Source organism: Malaya genurostris, chromosome 3, assembly GCF_030247185.1.
Source record: "Malaya genurostris strain Urasoe2022 chromosome 3, Malgen_1.1, whole genome shotgun sequence".
Lineage (NCBI taxonomy): Eukaryota > Metazoa > Arthropoda > Insecta > Diptera > Culicidae > Malaya > Malaya genurostris.
In genome coordinates this window covers 5,236,298-5,256,353 of record NC_080572.1, presented here as the reverse complement: position 1 = coordinate 5,256,353, position 20,056 = coordinate 5,236,298, and the positions used below count along the sequence as shown (strand labels likewise).

At 37.0% G+C, this 20,056-nt stretch overlaps 1 protein-coding gene across 1 annotated transcript in view; it reads right to left on the bottom strand.

Annotated features, from left to right (window-relative positions):
• The window catches only part of LOC131439532 (toll-like receptor 6), a 123,155-nt gene that overhangs the window by 85,380 nt on the left and 17,719 nt on the right, over window positions 1–20,056 (bottom strand). The window contains exon 2 of the mRNA XM_058610659.1: window positions 377–454. The gene's annotated coding sequence lies outside the window, so the exon portion shown is untranslated. The remainder of the gene's footprint in view (window positions 1–376; window positions 455–20,056) is intronic.

The window sequence follows — 20,056 nt, the reverse complement described above, 5'->3', positions numbered from 1 at the left end:
CGATTGCGTTTCGAAAGTCACAGCCGCGCACAGCTTTGCACCTTCACTTCCCGCAACGGCTGATGTCGGTTCGGTTTGACTGCGAGGGATTGAGTGCAATAAAATACGGTATTGCTTCTTCTAGTTTTAGGTCAGGGGCTGAACGGCAGGTTGCCGAGCTTTCCGGGAAGACTAAATATGACACTGCAAGAAGACTTGATCCCATTGGACTGATTTTTTAGTACGGTACAGTCATAAAATAACAACTATACTTTCAATTTAGTTCTAATACGGATCGAATCACGGATCACGGCCCACCCGGACCGCGGCCTCTGAACCGTTTTCTTTATAGCAGCAAGCTGGTGAAATTCGGAAGGTAATCAGACTTTTCACTTACCGAGCAGACGGACGGATTTTTCTTCCGGGGAATGGACTCGGAAATTTTACCAGTTCCAATCGAGGAGAAGGTTATTCACTGGAAATATAGAAGTATGTTGAAAGTCTATTATGCGGTTCAAAGTTGAATGAATGAATTGGTTTTCAACAGCTATTCTAATATTTCTACTCAAGAGAACCGGGTTGCAATCGATAAACATCCTCATGATAAGCGTACAAAATGGTATTTTATGAAAATTTAAATAAAAATGAAATGCAAATTTAAAGGTTATAAGTTCAACACAGTATTCATGGACTGAAGAATGAGAATAAAAACATTAAGTTGTTCAAATAGTTCCAGTTTAAATATATTGTTGATTGTTGATTGCCTACAGATTTTTGTACGACAGATTCATTTTTTTAATACACAATCCAATATTTAAAAAATCGTTCTTTCTGAAGCACTATCGAAAGCATAAAGTTCTACTATCAAGAGCGATAGTACTCTAAACTTTTTTCTGCCAATAATGCATCCGAATTCTACAGGAAATTTCTATCTACACTTTCGTCATACCGTCGATTCTTTAATGCCACTACTATAGCTACTAATTTGTTAAACCACTATCGAGAAACTCATCTCGTAACGATTTTCCCAACCAACGGAACAAAAGGGTAACTAAACAATCGGTCTCGATTAGGAGTCCAATCAGAGCATCATTTGGCGATAATTTTCTCACTTCGACCATTTACCGGGTACAAAGCCCAACTCGATTACCTCATCGCACACAATCGGTTCCATTTTCGAAGGGGCTTTCGGTAACCTATTTAGACATATATGGCATCATTTTTCTCGGACAGTGGGCTTCAATTACTCACTGTCTTGCTGTGCTAGTTAAAGCGAATTTCACGAGAGATAAATGAGCCCTCAGGAATCCTCGCTATTTAGTTGTTTTCGGCAAATTCACCCAAACAATGTGTTTAATCTTCTTGGACCTGAAACACTCTCCAGTCAGTCGGATTTCAGCCGCAGAGAAAAAAAATGTTTTGGCCTTTGTTACCAGCTGCCGGCTGCGGAGTGCACAGCAGCAGTCCATCCAAAGTCGTGTGACCCACTACAAGCCAACAAAGCACGGAGGAAGCAATTGGAACAGGATTGACGGATGAATTGCCCTAGCAGAAGGATGAAAAATGAGAAGAAATTATAAATTACATACAGCAGAAGTCGAAAGTTAGTCCTGCTGCGAAGGCACAGCAGCCGGCCTAAGATGAACATAATTATGGATACAAGAATAAGTGTGAAAACAATTTCAGGAAGATCGCTCTGAAAATTGATCTCTTCCTTTTCTGCTCACACCAAATTAGTTTTGACCAAGAAAGCGATCGAATTCAACCGATCTGCTCAAAACAGGATAATGATTGGTACTACTCGATCAATTCTTTACTGCTGCAGTTGCGGAATCGTTTCAAAAACAAAAACTTTTGTCTCGAGTCAAAAAAATCACCACACAACTGCCAGTTTAACTTTCAATGGTTTTCATTGTTTAAATACGAGCTAAGTTTTGTCAGTTTCTGATTCAAAGCGGCTCTGCCCGACAGCATCACTGACGAGAGTCTCTAGAAAATGTCTGTGTCTTTTTCCGCATTTTCCCATTGTGTTGAGAGCCGAACGGAGGTACGTTGAGAACAAACTTTTCAGTTTTTCGCTGCCACAATAGCTGCCCAGTGCTGAATTTTCATGCAGATACTCATACAATGCTATCCCCTACTCCATCTTCTCCACCTTTTCAGATGACTTAGCACTGATAGACTGGCTTTGCTTGAGGCGGCTCAAACAATTACCTAGGTCATCTAGAATTAAATTGAGTTTACAACATCTCAACAACGGTTCGCCCATATACACACACACCGGCACACTCGTTCCGCTCGAAAGTTGGAAAGAAAATCACAAAAGCTGATGAAAAGTACATCGCATTTCAAAGCAAGGGAGGAGCTTCTTCAAGTTGAGTGAAAATCCTCAAGACAATGGGAAACGTCTGTTCCAGAACTCGATAGGCTACTGAAGTTGGGAAAAGTTCGAGTACGAGAGTAGCAAGGAAGGTTTGAGCCAAGAAAAAGCATTCTTCCTGGTAGAATAGTGAGCAAATCTGGTTGGAATGTGCACAACTGAAAAAAAAATTGAGAATTGGTTTTAATATTCCATCTGAGCACAGAAACTGTTTTATGCACCCTTAGCAGACAATACATGTTTCGGGTGGAAAATAAACAAAAACCTGTTTAATAATATACATTATCAAAGCACAGCACTGCCGAACGAACAAAACACTTACCGACTACCGTATCGAAAAGGAAAAACGATCTACCCTGAAAACTTTCAAGCATCACCGAAGCACGAGTAAGCAAAGCACTTGTGGTTCGAGTACTTGTTTCAGAGAAGAAAAAACTGATTTCACTTTTCCGCCACTCTTCAGCATTCCGGCTTGTTTGCTATCGTACTCGGTTTCGCGTCTCGTCTCCGTGCGGGGAAATTAAGGAATAATTGAGTTTTCCGGTGAATATTGTGTGTAATAAATTATTTATTCGCTACAAATTGTGAACTGACGGCTTCAGGCGCAAAGCTGAATGGATCAGGTCAGATGACTCCGAAAGTTGGGCTCGAAAGAGCATACTTTAGTGAAGCTTAAGAGCTTTTGACTCGTGCTGCTCCTCGCCGGAGCGGTTGGCTGTTTAACAATGGAAGCTTCTTAATTTTGAATCAATACGACGATTTTTCAATTTACTTATATTTCCTTCGGTACTCGACGTTAGTCAAGAGCCTGAAGTAATATTTTCCAATAGATATTAGGTTGTAGATTCGTTAGTTGAATTGGTCTTATAATTAGGTGCAGAGGAAAATCAAAATTTCTTCACAATCATCATTCTCTCGTAACGGACGCCCACAAATTCAGTGGTAATTGAAAGTTTTTTTTTCTTAAACAATTAGATCCAAAAACTATGAAAGATGAATGTTCTAATGAACAATAAAACAGAACGGATGAGTGACGATTAAAAGCAAAGCAACGGCGCTACGTTGCGAAGACATCAGGAAAAAAAAATCCACCAAAACAAAGTCAGTCAAAGAAGAACAACCAACAGTAATTTCAACAATTTAACTACTTAAATTGCTATAATTACGATTGTGTAATCGGCAGTGAAGTATTTGAACTTCGCTCGATACTGACAGGAAGGCAGACTGACTGATTGAACGACTGTTGGGCTGTGAATAGCAAAACATGTGTGGACGATGATTGATAGACCTTCCTGTGAATTGTGTTGTTTTTATTTTCGTACCTTGTTATCCAACTATCCAGAAGCAATTATTTCACCCGATTCAAGTTGTCTTCCCCTATTCCGTTTTGGGGCTTTTCGTTTCTAATAACAACTTATTGACGTCCCATCATAATCGGTTATTTTTGGATTGCTTGGCTTTCAAGGTTCATTAGGAACACATTTGGTTGTCAATGTTGGTATAGCGTTTGCGGTATATCTATAAATGCTGCGGGAATGGATAGATTGAAAAAAAATTGACTCCTGAGTGACGCAATTATAGTTGCAATGAAAAACTTCAATACAAGTCTATTTTTACGTTTCGTCTTCCGGACATCAGAACGCTGACCGTTTATGTTGAACTGCTAACGCCACCTAACGGTCCACCTTAACCCCCTGAGCAGACGTAAAGTTAGTGCTATTTCCATATACACTAATTGCACCGAAGTGCTATGTCTTTACTAACGTTCTGAAAGAAACGAAACTATGTGACGGCATTTTGACCGTAAACAAATTGTAGTTATTTAGGAATTTTGGTTCCGCATTGGTACCGCTAATAGAAGTAGAAATAGAAATAGAAAGTAGTGATGTGCACTAAGCACAAAACCGGTATCCATGCCCTTAAATAACTAATTTAATTCAAGTATTCAAGTATTAAAATCAGTACTTCCAGACTTGGTTTCTGGAATAAGCTAAAAGTATTCACAGGTAGTTTAAACCTTCATAACAAAACTGTGCAATATACCATGATAAAATACATAAAATGCCTTCTCATTAACAAAACAACCTTTGACAAGATGATTTCTGGCCGCGGTTCTCTGATGAGAGTATTGTCGGAACACAACTAGGCTCTCAGCAAACTCAAGATTTATTTTGCGATACATTTATTAAGAAATTACTGATCTGGCAAGCAATATTGAAAGCTATAAACTCTAGATCGTTGTTCTTATCTTCAACAATTGTTGGGTTTAAAACTGTTTACGCGAGGATTGGTACATTAAACTAAAGATGTTTGCGCGTATCACACAGATGTATGTCACCGATGACAGCACCGGCATCAATACAGCAGCAATTGTCCTACGAATACTCGCCAACAACAGGATGAGCTGCAATTTACTGAAAAACAATAATAAAAGTAATCCTTGAGCTTATTTTTCCCCGGGCGCCAAATTTTCTCGGTACGCCACTGGGCTCGAGATATTTAATTCGGAGTAGTTGTCTTTCTCATTATTTGTGGACCATTCGTTTCATCGTTTGATGTCGGAAGTAGTTAGTATTTACAGTTTTCCAGGTTTGAGAAGCTCGTAGTACAAAACGGGTACAGCGTGATGGATAAGTCGATGCCTTTTTGGCAGATTGCCTGGGTTCGATTTCCAACCTCACTCATAGTTTTTCTGGCTCGAAGAATGACCCTAAGGTTAGCACCTCTATAGTCGAAACAAAAACAACCTTTTACATTGCGCCAAATGCACAGCAATCGCACGGCGATTAGGTTTTGCAGTTGATGTCGATAGTTAGCCAAGGTCGACCTATGATTTCCTGCACTTGGGATTCTCAAAATAAACCCATTGAGTATTGAATAGCGAACATGGTAACTTGAGCTTTGTTAGTGCTAAGTCAAATTGTCACTCTTGCGAAACCGCTTTGAACCTAGTATTGGCAAAATGAAAGGAGAAAATCGAGGGTAGAGTAATTTTGCAGTTTTCTTGGATCTGAAGCAAATCTTCGAAACAATTTCTTGGTTTTTATTGTTGAAGACATTGCAACGTTTTAGCATCGGGGGAATGGCTCATAAATGGTTTGAAAAGTCTACTCAAAATACCGATGCACTTCACTTGATATGCCTCAGGGAAGTGTGTTAGGTCCTATTCTATTTATTATGTGTATTAATGATATAAAGTAATGTATACTGCTCTGTTCATTACAGCTAATGATTTCAATGACGCGATTGAACATTTAAACGACGATCTATGGTCGCGAGTTCAATGGTTAAAATTTAAGCAACTATGTTATATGTCGCAAAAACTAAATATATGGTTATTTCTTCCGTTAGCACTGATTATGACATCAATGTTGACTTTGATGGTAAAAAATCGATCGCGTTAGAGAAATGAAGTATCTTGGAGTCATAATTGATGAAAAGTTAAGGTTCAAATCTCATGTTAATAACGTCATCAAGAAAATTGGCAAAAACGTACGGTGTATTGTGTAGTTTGAAAAATGACTTAAGGATCCATAGTAAGATTATTCTGTCTAAAAAAAGTCATTCCACCACACATTGACTTCTGTTCATCTATTCTGTTTCTTGCTAAATTTTGAGATTACAGCGACAGCAAAATAAAATAATAAAATCAATTCTAAACAGTAGTAGATACTCTTCTTCAGATTTTCTACAAAACTTAAATGGTTTTCAGTGAAGCAGATTATTTACTACTAAAACAGAGAACTTACTTTATTTATCGATATTTGTAGGTTCTATTTGAAAAAAGAACTAATTTGCAATACTAGAAACGCATCTGATGCTAGAACACCAAGCTTTCTGTTAGCCAGATCCCAAAACTCATTATTGTACAAGAGAATAATTTTTTTTCAATTCGATGCCAAGACATGTCAAACGCCCAACGATGTTGGTGTAGTTCAAAAAGTTATGTAGTTGACACTCAAAATCTGTTTTGTAGGTAGTATCTCTAGTTTTTTGGAATAATTTGATTTTTAGATTAGGTTTTGCAGTTGATGTCGATAGTTAATATGAAGTTAGTTTTCCATAATATGAAGATTGTATTTTCTTTTTATTTTTATTTATTATTGTAAGATGATGATAGATTTTTATTTTATTTGAGCGTTAAAAATAATGAGCAGTCTACAAACGTTTGAGCCTCCCTCACTAAGCAGTTAGAAACTATTTGGAAAGTTAACAGTACTGAAACGAGATATGTTTTCTTATTGTCGAAGCATTCAGTGTGTCAAATTTAACTCTTCACGTTGATCGCATGGTTTGATTAGGAATTTGTGGAAGGAAGAAGGTTTAGGACACTAATTGGGATCGATAGTTGTTGATGGAATTGAGCTTGGCTCCGCTCATCCGTAGTCTCGTTACTCCATCGTAACTGATGTTCGTGGTGATGAACTGGTCCGGTGGGAGAAAGTAAAGATGGGTAAAATATCGGAATCGATTCTTGATGTGATCAAGGAAGTCCCGGGCTAGGAAATTGCTTGATTAACCCTGGATAGTAAATCAGAAATATTTGAATGTTGTTTTGATGTCAGTCTTTCTTTTGAAAGATTTTTTTTCTAATCTATTCCTGCTAGACTAACCAGATGGTTGTTTTTTTTTGGTTTTTGGTAACTGTTTAAGATACGTACTAAAATATTAACTATCATCTAGATCACTCGTTCTGCTCACACTTTTGTAGGGGTATGAGGTTGGATCATCATTATCATCATCAGTATCTCATCCCTCGTCACGACCTTGCGAACTTGAAACAACAGGAATAGGTTGTCTTTTTATAAGGGCCAAAAAATTTTAACTTTTTTTTCAAATAGTTATAGTGTAAAAATGACAAATCCTACTAAAAAGTGTTGTAATTGTGATGTGGACAAAATCAACGATTATTATTTTTGAGTAAAAACACTGAAAATATTCTAATTGAGTCCTACACTGAAAAATAATTGACTTTAAAAATTTAAAATCGATTTACAAAAAAAAACCAATTTTGAATTTTGATAAAATTTTGTGCCATGATAGGTGATTATGTTCCCTACCAACCGATCATACATTACAAGATGGATGTTTAGGTATTTCGTTTGTACATGAGCACTTTTGTTCTTTTTTCGCAACTTATGAGTGAACTTTAGTTTTTTGTAAAGTAATACGTGCAACACGGATTCATTCCGATTTCCAAAACCGTGATACCAATGGAAAGTGTGTTCAAAACTTTACAAAATGGCATATCGGTTTCCAGCAATATCCTCTTGGACTTTCATGAAATGTCATCCTTAAATTGGATATTATGTTAATATTAATAATAATAAGAATAAAACATCCAGTAATTAGTAATGAAAAAAAAAATTAAAAATTTTAACAAATAGAATTAGGATATCAGAAACACTACAAGTTGGAAATTGTCGATAAAAAAGACGATTCTTTTTATTTATGAATTAAATGTAATCAAAACTTTTAGTATTCAGAGTTCTTGATAGGATTTGTCGCAGATTGACTCAAACCCGAACAAAAATAGTCCATCAGTTTAGAATCTGCTGTAGATGTAGGCCTTACTGAAGACGTCAGACCTTTGCCAAGGCGAGAGTGTGAGCTGATTCGGAGAAGCATCAAGGTCAATTTTTTATTCAAATTTTGACCGATTCCCCAGTAAAAGCAGCATTGGAGGAGGGGAAAACTAAAACCAAACGTAAGCACGTACCCTGGTGGGGAGATGTTAGAACTGCCGAACATACCGAAACTAAGTTCAAAATAATTTAGACTGAAAAGTAAGGAGAAGAATCTTTTTTTTTTGAACCTACATAATACAAAACGGTGCAGGCAAACTTTTTTCATGTTTTCCATTATTGCATTTGATATGTTTCACAAATATTATCAATCTCGGGCAGCCTACCCCCGCCCTAGGGTTAGTTAGGCGATTTTTTTTCTTTTCATTTTATCGTTAATAACTTTTTCCCTATTTTTTCAGGAATGAACAAATTCACATATGAGCTCAAAAGGTGTTCATGACAGAGCAAACCGTTTTTTAAAAAGTCTAACCAGAAAGAGTACAGAAATTTTGAAAGTAAAACTTGGCCAACCAGCCCCGGTCTCCCCTACTTTCAGTTTGGGCTAGAGATCGTTTTTGTTAGAAAAACTTTTTTCCCTAAAAGTGCCCATCTTGCAATGTATGAACGGATTTATTGAATTTTTATTCCAAAATTTGACTGATTTTTTTTAAATCACTAGTACAACACTTGTCTGTAGAATTTGTCATTTTTCGATAATAACAATTTTGGAAAGAAAAGGTTAACAAAGTTTGGTCCTTCTTAGAAAACAGTCTACTTGATATTCTGGAAAAGCAAAGTATGGCAAAGTGGCTTTTTGTGACAAAGTCTACATATCCAGAAAGTTACATCCAAATTTGAAAGAATGTTGCCAACTGCAAATACGATTTGCAATCGTTAAAAGAGCATCACGTAGCAAACAAATTTCTGACAGACTTCTGGGGCACCGCTTTACATGTTCGGTACATTCAAACTACTTAACACTACTAAACTACCCAGTCTACTAAGCTGTCATCAAACTTTCTTCACCGTGTAATCATTTCATAGAACCCCAATCAAGTGGAACGAGGGTAACAAAATACTAAACCCCGGTAGCCGCTCCATAAGCCTACAGCTGCTAGTTAATCCACCCGCTTTACCCGAAAAAAACACAATCTCTCACTACTCGCTACCGAAGTTGGAGACATTATGGCTGTTTCCAAATTCACCCCGCTAGCTTGAATTGCCATGCCGCATTATAAGAAATCAAACAGACACACATACGCACACACACATACAGGTCGGTACATAAAACTGTCAACACTATTAACAAAAGCGGCAACATCATGCCGGCCAACGATACGCTTAGCGAACTTTTTTCCATGCTAGACCTCCGCTCCCTTCCCCTCTTCACGAATAGGGTTTGGTTTTAGTAAGGATGGTAGGACCAGCGGTGGATTATATCTATACTTTCCTTTGCAACCAACCAACTACGGCTCGGTTCGATGGGCCATTTTATCGCGGGAATGGCGAAAAACCAATATAACGCATGTATCGCTACTCGGTTGACGAACCGCAAAGCAGTAGGCTAGTGAAGAACAACGTCAAGAGAATACACAACACACGTCAGCAGGATACACGCGTTTGTTCTGGTCCGATGAAACTAGGCCACCGATCGTAGAAAGTGGGTGCCGGGGATCCAAAGTAGTCTTTTGTGAGTCGGAAAGTGTTACTTCTTCGTGGTAGCCTTGTTTTGACGAGTGGGGGACCTCCTAACCTTTCGGTAGTTCAAAAGTTTGAAAGTGTAACAATTTTAAATAATACCTAATATATTCTACAAAGGTAACCGTAAAATGTTTTCTGGGTCGAAAAACGTCGTTTCAGTTCACCTAGTGGTGTAATCATTCCTTTTTCATAATCGCTAATATGAGAAAATGGTAGCTAAGTAAATCGGTACAGCCATCATCTGACAAGACCAAGACTTAACCCGAAAAAAACCCAATCTCTCACTACTCGCTACCGAAGTTGGAGACATTATGGGTATTGGGAAAGTTTTCATGATTTTCAACGATTTCACATGAATGTTTTATATGAGGGCTTAACATTCTCAGCACTATTTATCTTATGATACCAGAACCGGTAGTGGGATTCTTATAAATCTATGAGGCAACAAGACCTGAGATATCAAAGTTAGTTCCGTAATCAGAAATCGTTACAGCCAAAGCCAATTTGTTTGGCAAGCAACAGAAAAGATCTACACAGAAAACATGGTAAAATTTACAGGTTACCCAAATCCGCATTATTTTTATTATTACAATTATTATAATAATAATAAGTTATTCAAACAGGCAAGTGAAATTACATGCTTCTGCACTTAGAAATATGTCAGAATGCATTACAAATTAATCATTTTTGATGTTCGAATATGTCTGTTTCGGAAGACGTAAATTTATACGATGCAGGTGTGCATATATTGGAACAATTATTTGCACAATTTGCATCGTTACCTTACATAACGCTATAGAGTTTTACGGGAGGTTATGTGACCATTTTATTCAAGGTTTGCAAAAATCGGTTCTGCTGTGTCCGAGAAATTCTAGTGCGTTTTTCTCAATCCCGAACATGTAATCTGATCGCTTTTTACAAATTTTATCTCTTTATTCCGGAACCGTAGAACGGATCCAGAAAAAAATAGCATAGCAAGCATGATTCAGCAATTATTTTAAAATCAAGTGCACAGTTTATAAAATCAAGTGCATCAGTTTTGTACATTTTACTCAGTTATGCCGAAAACTGAAGTCAGATCCGGATAAAATTTCATTGCAATAAATGAAAAAAGGTTCAGCCATCTCTGAGAACAAATAGTTCCTGTGCATTTTTTTGAAATATTTGTACATCTCACCTTATTACTCCGGAACATGAAATCTGATCTGGACAAAATTTTCCAACCGTACTATGGGACTATGAAACTTTTTTTTTATAGTTACATTTATTGAAATATATTAAGCTGTCTATAAACGATTCAAATGCGCTTATTTGCATGTGTTTGCACATTTTACCCCGGCGACCATACGACCTTCCATTTGATTTTACGGGTATCTAAATCGGTCCAGCTGTCACTCATACACATTCACAAACATTTGCTGTTCTCGACGAAATGAACCGAATGGAATATAACACTCGGCCCTCCGGGCTTTGTACACAAAATCGATTTTCACAGTGATTGCATAACCTTGCACTGTGAAAAAGGCATAGAATGCACTAAGTACAATATAATTTGGTTATTTCCCACGAGATCAATGAACTATGCTGCATGGGGTATCATTGTAAACAAACGTACATCTCACACGGTGAAAATAAAATAAACACTATCTCACGTTTGTCGCTAAAATTGAGAAATAGCTTTTCATCTCAACACTAATTTACTGCTAACGAAGGTCAGTTCTTACCACCACAATCCCTTAAATGCCGATTGGTACAATGTTTTAGATAACATGTTACAATAAATCACAACCGTCACCCGCACAACGACAGTACATAATTCGGCTTTTTCGATAAAACAGTATACAACAAAGCGTAACGTAACTACCGAAACGTGATTAGAAAGTGTTTTATGCCGGCTCTCACCACCCCTTTGTAAGGTAAAGTACCAGAGTGAGATTGCAAACTAAGGCCTATTGGAAAATTTAGCCGTGCGCAAGCAATAAATTTCCTAATTTGAATTAACCTCCATCTCTTCTCGCCGTTTGCATCACTGATGGGCGGAAAAGCTCGCACTAAGCTCCCGTGAGCTGTGCCTAGACTGTATTTTTTGTGTGTTTGTTTGTTTCCACTGAGCTGCATGACGCAATTTTCCATCGATGAGCCCGGGCTGTTTCAATTGTAGGAACGCGGCAGCTCTACCGATGAGAATAGCTGAACACATTGGAAAGTAGATTTGAATCCGCAGAAAATCCTAGTTGAAATATTGTTTTACGGTTGTTTTTTGGTGGCTCCCGAAAACTGTATCGAAAACGTGATAAAGCATAAAAAAGTGCCACAGCTTGAACACCATGTGAGAATCCAGTGACACGTGAAAATCGTTACGGTGCAACCTTGTGTGAGTCAAGGACGATTCGAGTGCCGTAACCGTTTTCGCCAGACCCGCACCATGAGTGGCGTAATGTCTCTATATAAACGCTCTTTTGTGGACCTCCAAGTGAATGTTTGTTTGTAGTATTATGGGAGACTTACGAGCCTTCATTTAGATGATGGTGAAAGGAATTCAGATAAGACCCTTGATGGCGAGGCGAAGCGCCTGTAAATGAGACTGTGTGTGTGTATGTGTGTCTTTATGTGACAGTATTTTCGTAGAACAGAAGGAGGTAAACGCTTTTCCGCTTACGTACGGTTGCTTTGAAGTCATAATTCAAGGGAAATCTAATTTAATAAGGTTAAGAAGTCAAATCCTACTGAAACGTGGCACCGCTCTGGTGCCGCAGCGGTATATCGTTACAAAGTAGGTACTTGGTTGGCGGTATTTTTTTTTCCTATTATTGTGTTTACCTTGTCCCGTATACTTTGGCGCGTTACTCGCTATGACCACACAGCAGCGCACAGTGGAAACGGAAAGCATCGATTTGGGTGGTGTTTTCCTTTCTAGAAGCTTTACGGTTGTAATCCACGATAAATGTGTTGATAATAATCTGTCATTTTGTTTGTGATATCTGAGCTGATTGCTTTTGCGTAATTTAATAGTGAAATTGAGGTTTGATGGAGAAAAACATGTTTTTTTGGTCTAAAAATAAAGATGGTGGAAAACATGGGACTGAACAAAATAAACTTTTTTCGGAATTGAAGAGATATAGCTTCGCCATCAGCTATTGTAATATTGTTTATTTCTTTCCTGAATAAACGAGTGCTTTAATTTTTCGCTCAATCTAGCACTCACTTGTAGATATATTTGAAACACCAATCTTATCTTTAATCAATTTCTCAAGTGACGCTAATTGAAAACATCTCTTGTGTCTAATCAGTCAAAATACCTCAGGATGTGTATTCTCAGGCCTTTGTATGCCCTTCCTAAGTGAAGATAGTGAGAATGTTGAACGACATATTTGTCCCACCATTCTTCAGATTATGACCATTAAAGTATGATAAAATTATAGTTTATAAAATAGCAGTAGCGTCAGTAGCGAACCATAATAAATATAATAAATTAAAATAATTTTCATGATAACTTCTATTTACTATGGAACCTCAAATTACGCGAAAATTCGGGGGTGCGTAGAATAAATTTCGCGTAAATTAAATAAAATATCGCGTTATTTCAAATTTTTCGCGTAAAAAAAAGTTTTGTTCCATTCCAATCGATTTTAGTATAAATAACATAAAAATCTAACTACATCTGAACATATTCTGCGACTATGAAAACCCAAAAGAGATATTCCAAAATCCAACAACTATTTGGAATAGTCTCCTTAGGGACTACACTGTGCCACTGTTCATTCTGTTAATCCTGCACACTGTTTTCTAGTCTATTTATAGCTGTTTCAGGTATGTTCTCATTAGTCCAAGAACTTGAGTGAAAACAATAATATGAATATAATTTTTCAATGGTCTTCACAGTCGTGGAGCTACATACTGCTGATTTGTCTATTTCGATCTGTTTCATGAATGTTTTCAGCCATCCAAGATCTTCTGTGAAAACAAATATTAAGATCTACACAAGCAATCAGTAGCTTATCAATAAATTTTCAATGCTGTTCATAATATTTTCAGTCATCCAAGAACTGTGAATCTCGAGTATGGGACATGAAGACTAAGTTTGTTAGTGTATTTTGTCGTTCTGCACACTTAAAAAAACCCTGTGATTTTACATCTTATTAGATGCACATAAATGGAGCGTCGTATTTCACGCAAATTTACGTCGAAGAACATTTAATATTTTGTCTAAGACTCCATGACATGAAATTCATTGATATAAAAAAAATACTAATAGCAACCGCCGCGACTTGAACGGAGAATCATTGGATCGCAAGTACGTCTGTTAATCGACTGCGCCACAAAAGCATGCATCTGCTTGGCTGGTAAAACGTGCATTTTAATTCATACAGTCGCACCTGCTAGTAGAACGTAAGTTACAGTCGAAACCAGTAAAATTCAAGCTCATCTAACATTAAGTCATTACAAATGAAATCTTCCGTCATTTGACAAATTAGGTATTTATGAATTACATCGTATGAGGGATTAAGTCACCTGTAATATTCAAATTTTTTTGGTGTGTATTAATTACATGTGATATCACGAATACAAGCCGAGGACTCTCAGCTCATCAATGCAGCTCAATTGTAAGTGATATCACGAGTATAATTACATTCAAAAGTCTGTATTTTCTGACGAATGTCTGCAAGCAATCGAAATTTCAAAAGTCTGTAAAAAGTCTTTAGACGAAAAGAGGTTTACATGCTAACTAAGAAATCTGATAATTTACAGACAAATTTGCAGACTTGGCATCTTTGCATATCACAGACAATTTTTCGCGATTTGTCGAAAGAAATGGGGTGCCGATAACCGAAATCGGTAAACATTTTAAAAATGATCAAAAACTTTGGTGGCGAAAATTTTGATAGCATGCGATATTAAATCACGAAATAGATCGATTTCACCTCATAAATATTCAATCCACTCACATTTTCGATTGATGCTATTCAATTTATGATACTACAAAAAAAGTCATAAAAAACTTTTGTGTTGATTTTCACGCAATTAAAATTTGTTTTAGACGCAGCTAACATCTTCCCCTATATATCGCACTAAAACGTCACCAGTCACGCGTTTATACACTGGTTTCTTTTCCCAAAGAATTCTTTTGAATACCCGCGACCTTACTGGATTATATGAAACCAAAAATTCCGTAATGTACATTTCATAATATTCAATTCACTAAAGCATGAATACGCATAAAAAAAAAATTTCTCATTAGGCAAAAACTTTTTCACGCGATCATCGCGTAAATTAAACAAAAAATCGCGTTATTGAAAATAAAACGCGTAATAAAAAGGCACGTAGATTAAAATCTCGTAAATTAAGTTCACGTAAATTGTGATTTTAGTGTATCTTTAAGGGGCGGGTAGGGTCTAACACTTTTGAAATATCATTTATTTTTTTCGAATTTTCTTATAGTGCCTAACGAAACAAAACGAAACAAGTTATGGGCCTTTAACTTCGTTTATCTCATACTGCGAAGAAATAAGAACTTGACGCATAGGCCCAAAACTTCTGCTTTGATTGACTTGAAAACTTGACAAAACATTCTTGAAATGTTTCATTATAACAAATTATAAAAGAAAAAATATGCTTTTTTGAGAATATTAGATCCTACGGGCTCCCTTGAGTAATAAATTGTTTCCATTGATTTGATAGACTAAACACTTTAAACGCGTTTTTCTCGAAAGCAGGTTTTGAAAGTCCGTGTTCATCGTCATTCAAAAACTACTGCACCAATTTGGTTCAAATTTTGCACACACTTTCTACATATAAAAAACCAGACCCCAACGTTTTCCTTTTCGTTGTTTGTTATTATGAGGAGATTTTTCACCTACAAAATGGCGGATTTTTCCGTGAAAAATCGTAGTTTTCATTTTAAACAACTCCAAAAATTCAAAAAATTAAAAAAAAATCAAACAGAAACGTTGGGGTCTAGAAACATTTCTACTCTAACTATACTGCTTTGATTTGTTCATTTCTGATAAGTCTGCGCTGAGATACAGTGGACACCTCAAATCATGATTTTTAAGAAGTGTCCTCAAAAATACCTCTTCACCGACATATTTCTCAGTATATTTCCACGAAAAAATCACAAAATGTTGTTCGAATGATGCTTTGAACATTTGAATTTATTTTGTAGAACGATAGTTCTAAAAAAATCGCAAAAATGAAGATTTTTTTCATCATTTAGACCCTACCCCTCCCTTAGCAGAAGATTACTATAATCAATGAATCCATCTCTAGAGAACAATTTTGGAGCATCCGGAGACAAGGTCATTAAATCGAACCTTTCGGCGTAATATAAAAAGATGTTTCGCTAATATCGTTAACTTTTAGTCTGCTTAGCGATTTAAATTGAATTGTTTAAGTTCACAATAGACAGTTCAATTTGAATTGCTCTGCATTGATGTGTCGAAGACGAAACGTAAAGACTGGAGAAATTATTATCACAAATCTTACGAAAATTTAAATATGAAAACCTGTTTTAATCCACCTAGTGGTGTAATGATGGCTTTCTCATATGTAATACTGTGGTATTCTTTTCAAAATGTTTCTCTTCGATTTTTGAAAAAAACAAGGGATTGTTTGTGCATTAACTAGTATAACATAGATAATGAAACAGTTCTCTGGTCGGTTAGGCCATCTATTAAAGAACGAGATGGGTTCACTATTATATGCACTTCCGGCAGCGGAACCCGAGAACCGGTGTAATCGAAGTCGATTCGTACGGCCACCAACTAACAAACGTACAAACTCTACTAGTTTTTATTCAAATTTTGAAGTTTTTATACGATTTCACCATCGTACTCTAAATGACGGTTTAAATTTTTGTTGAATCCGAAAATATGCAATAATTTTTGGTGGAACCATAGGACCTTTCATTTGACCCTAAGATTGGAAATATCGGTTCTGCAAACTCTGAGAAAAGTGAGTGAGATCCATTTTTGAACATATGACTATTTTCTCCCGTCATTAAACGAAAACCGGGAACCAGGATAGCCAGAATCGATTTGTTTAGCTGCCTACTGATAATGACTATCGGTTTGTGGAGTTTTGAGTTAAGTTTAGAAAAAATGGTTTTTGTTTCGCCAGTTTATGTGACGGTTTACAATATGTAACACACTTTACCCTATAACTCCGGAACCGGAAGTCGAATTCCGTATGGCACCGTGAGACCTTTTATTGGAATCTAAGTTAGTGAAAATTGAATGAGCGGTCTCTGAGAAAATCGATTGCACGTTTTTAGTTCATTTTGCACATTTTACCCCATAACTCCCGACCCAGAAGTCGGATCCAGATGAAACTCAATAGCAACCTATTAGTCTACAAGGCCTGCAATTTAAATCTTAGTTGAAGAAAATCGGTTGATTGATCTCTGAGAAAATCGAGTGCAATACCTCTTGAATGCACAGAATAAAATACATTATTAAGAGCTTGAACATTTATAATACAAAAATCAACTACAAAAAGAAACACCACTCTTAAGTTTTAATTCATTCCAATCATTTTTTTTTTCCTTTTGCATTATAGAGGTTTTAACCTTATGGTCATCCGCCTCTTCAGGCCAGAAAATCGAACCCAGGAACCCAGCATTGGAATTTTGGTGTAAGTAGTATTTTATGTGGAATGATTATTTTGCATATAATATAACTTTTTTTCTAAATCCGGACAATTGAACTGAGCAGCATTTTTTTCTGATCATCCTCTGGCTCTGGAGTAGCACAGCAAATCTACAACCTAATTTCTTCTTAATCTGGACAATTGAATTGAATTATTTCCGATCGACCTCTAGCTACGGAGTCACGCAGGAATTCTTTATCCTTTCTATAGAGAAAGGCAAAAAACCGATAATCATTTTTGTTAAAAACATATTTATTTAATAGGCTCCAAACCAAAATACTGTCATGAGCGCACTTCGGAATCGTGTTCAGTTGAAGGCTGGAATGGCTGCGAAACGTCCTCAAATGAAGCGAAAAATGATCAGTTTTACAAAACAATGCGCTGGCAATGTAAGCTCAAGAACGATTTGATTTATTATTACCTGGTCGTAATTGAATAACATCGAACTTGGACAAGTGCTAGTACAAATAGAGCTAACATGACTACATCTTATTAGTTGATGGAATTTAAGATCTTGAAAACTCCCGAAACAAAAATAAATGTACTTAAAAAGGTTTATTCTTGTTTCTTTGCTCAGTTGAGGGAAACTGTTAATTATTTTCTGAAATGAAATAAATTTCTGCTCCTAGCGTTTATTACCTCCATAGTCCATAATTAACCAAACCCATAGCCATAAAATAAAACTTTTTAACTCCATCCGTGGTTGTTTGTTGTTCTCTCTTCGTTCCAGTTGGAAAACAATTGACCCGTATCTCGGCAGGGATATCCCGTAACAGCAATCATTGGCCATCATGGCAGTCATGGGGTTGGTATAAAATATTTATTCGAGAGTTTTTACCACACTTCAGCGTTTTCCCTGACCGGGAGCTCCAAAAGTTCTGCATTTATTTAATCTCTCTTCCAATGTCATTCTGTTTTCGCGCTGAATAGTGGTTGAATACTGCACACCATTATTTTCAGCACGAGCCGTTTGTTTTTACTAGCTCAGAAAAAGAGCAAAACAGAGAGATTTTGTTTTTGCTAAATTTCATTCTGTTTCAGATCTCGTTTGTTGTTCCAAAATTCATCCTTTACTCTCTGAACATTGCGGATATGGACCAAAACAAAGACATTTTCAACTTACTGAAATTTAATGGAGCAAGTATTCGATTCTGAACTTTTGCTCAAACCCCGGAAAATTCCATCAACAAAAGCTTTCGACCATGTGGAAGCAAGCGAAAAGTGTGTCAAATCCAAAATTGACAACAATCTCCGAACGTGGGATTTTACCAACACCCAGCCGAAACAACAGCGCACTTAAACAGATCGTTCCCATCGTACACATTGACGTCAACGACAAAGACGACGACGTTCTCTCTGGCGTTGGACAAATATTTTGAATGTTAAAGCTTAAAGAATTTTTGAAGCTCAGAAGATAGAAAATTTTCCGATACTTTCCGAAACTGTCAGGTAACGGTAACAATCTATTCCATATTAGGTGCTGAAAATTTAATCTTTAATTAACTTTAATTAACGCAGAGCTTAAATAGGGCAAATTTGCAGACTGCCGCCGTTGGCCTACGGTAATGCGGTATCCCGACAATGTGCTTGCGATTCAAGGTGGGTGTGGGAGCAGTAACATTTCTGACAATAACGAAACAGAAACACTTATTTTTAATGAAGCACTTTCGGAAATGGGAGTGGCTGTTGGATATTGCCTAAAATGGCGCTTCGACAAAATTAAAACCCAAATTGCATTGTCGCGGAGGGAGTGATCAAATTTACAAGCTGTTGCTAAGAACATATTTTTTTTTTGGCACTGAATGTAACTTGGTACCTCAAAAAGTAAGTTAACAGTAAAATTATTCAAAATACTGACAGTGAATCGGACATCGCCAGGGTGAAAAAAATAATGCTTACTCATCTCCAACTGACGGCAAACTGCTTGCGATACGATTTCAATCTCAGCTGGATCACATCCGCTACATTCAAGTTCGAACTAGCACTTAGTCGTGTAATCCAATTCTTCAGTAGTAAAAAAATCACTTTTAAATCATCTCGTGCAGATCCCGCTACAAGCTATCCTGTTCGGAGGTGGCCTTCAAACAGGTGACCTATTCACGTTTCATGGTTTTCTGACACTCCACAGGAGTTTCGCTCGCCTTTGCCTTTAACCGTGATGGGCCAGTTTTCCTTTACTGATTTGTGGCGGGGGCTACAACCAAAACGAAAGATAAAAACTAAATTTGAATTTGAATTTCAAATGGAAATAAAAATCAATAGCACGGTCGGTTGGTGGTCCATTGCTGTACGGAAGGCATCCAGCAGGTGCTGCTATTGTTTCTGATGCATACCGGAAGTTGTTCCAGATTCTACCGATGCGGTTCGTCCCGTTCTCCGTATTATAAGCAATTGATAAAAACGCTCGGTACTCGATAGCGGATGGGATGACATGCGACACAGAAACGTCCCTGGCATCGGATGTCCACTGGTCCGTCGCAGAATGGTTCTATCTCATGCTGGCTGGCGCTTTCGATGTCGTTCGATCCACTTTTGTGGTCTACATTTACCGGCGTTAGTTAATCGATGAATACGTGGCCCGAGTGGATAACTTTTAGCTAGGAGATGGACGACGTATAATAGACTTTTTCCAAGCGATTAAAGGAACTAAACAACAATGGTTGGTTGAAGTATAGCTGAAAATGGTAGTCTGAATATTCTTCATCAAGCACATTTGTTCTAATATTTGAAATTTGAAATTTCGTCCAGAAAACATACAAGTGCTCTGCGTTGTTTACACGAGGAT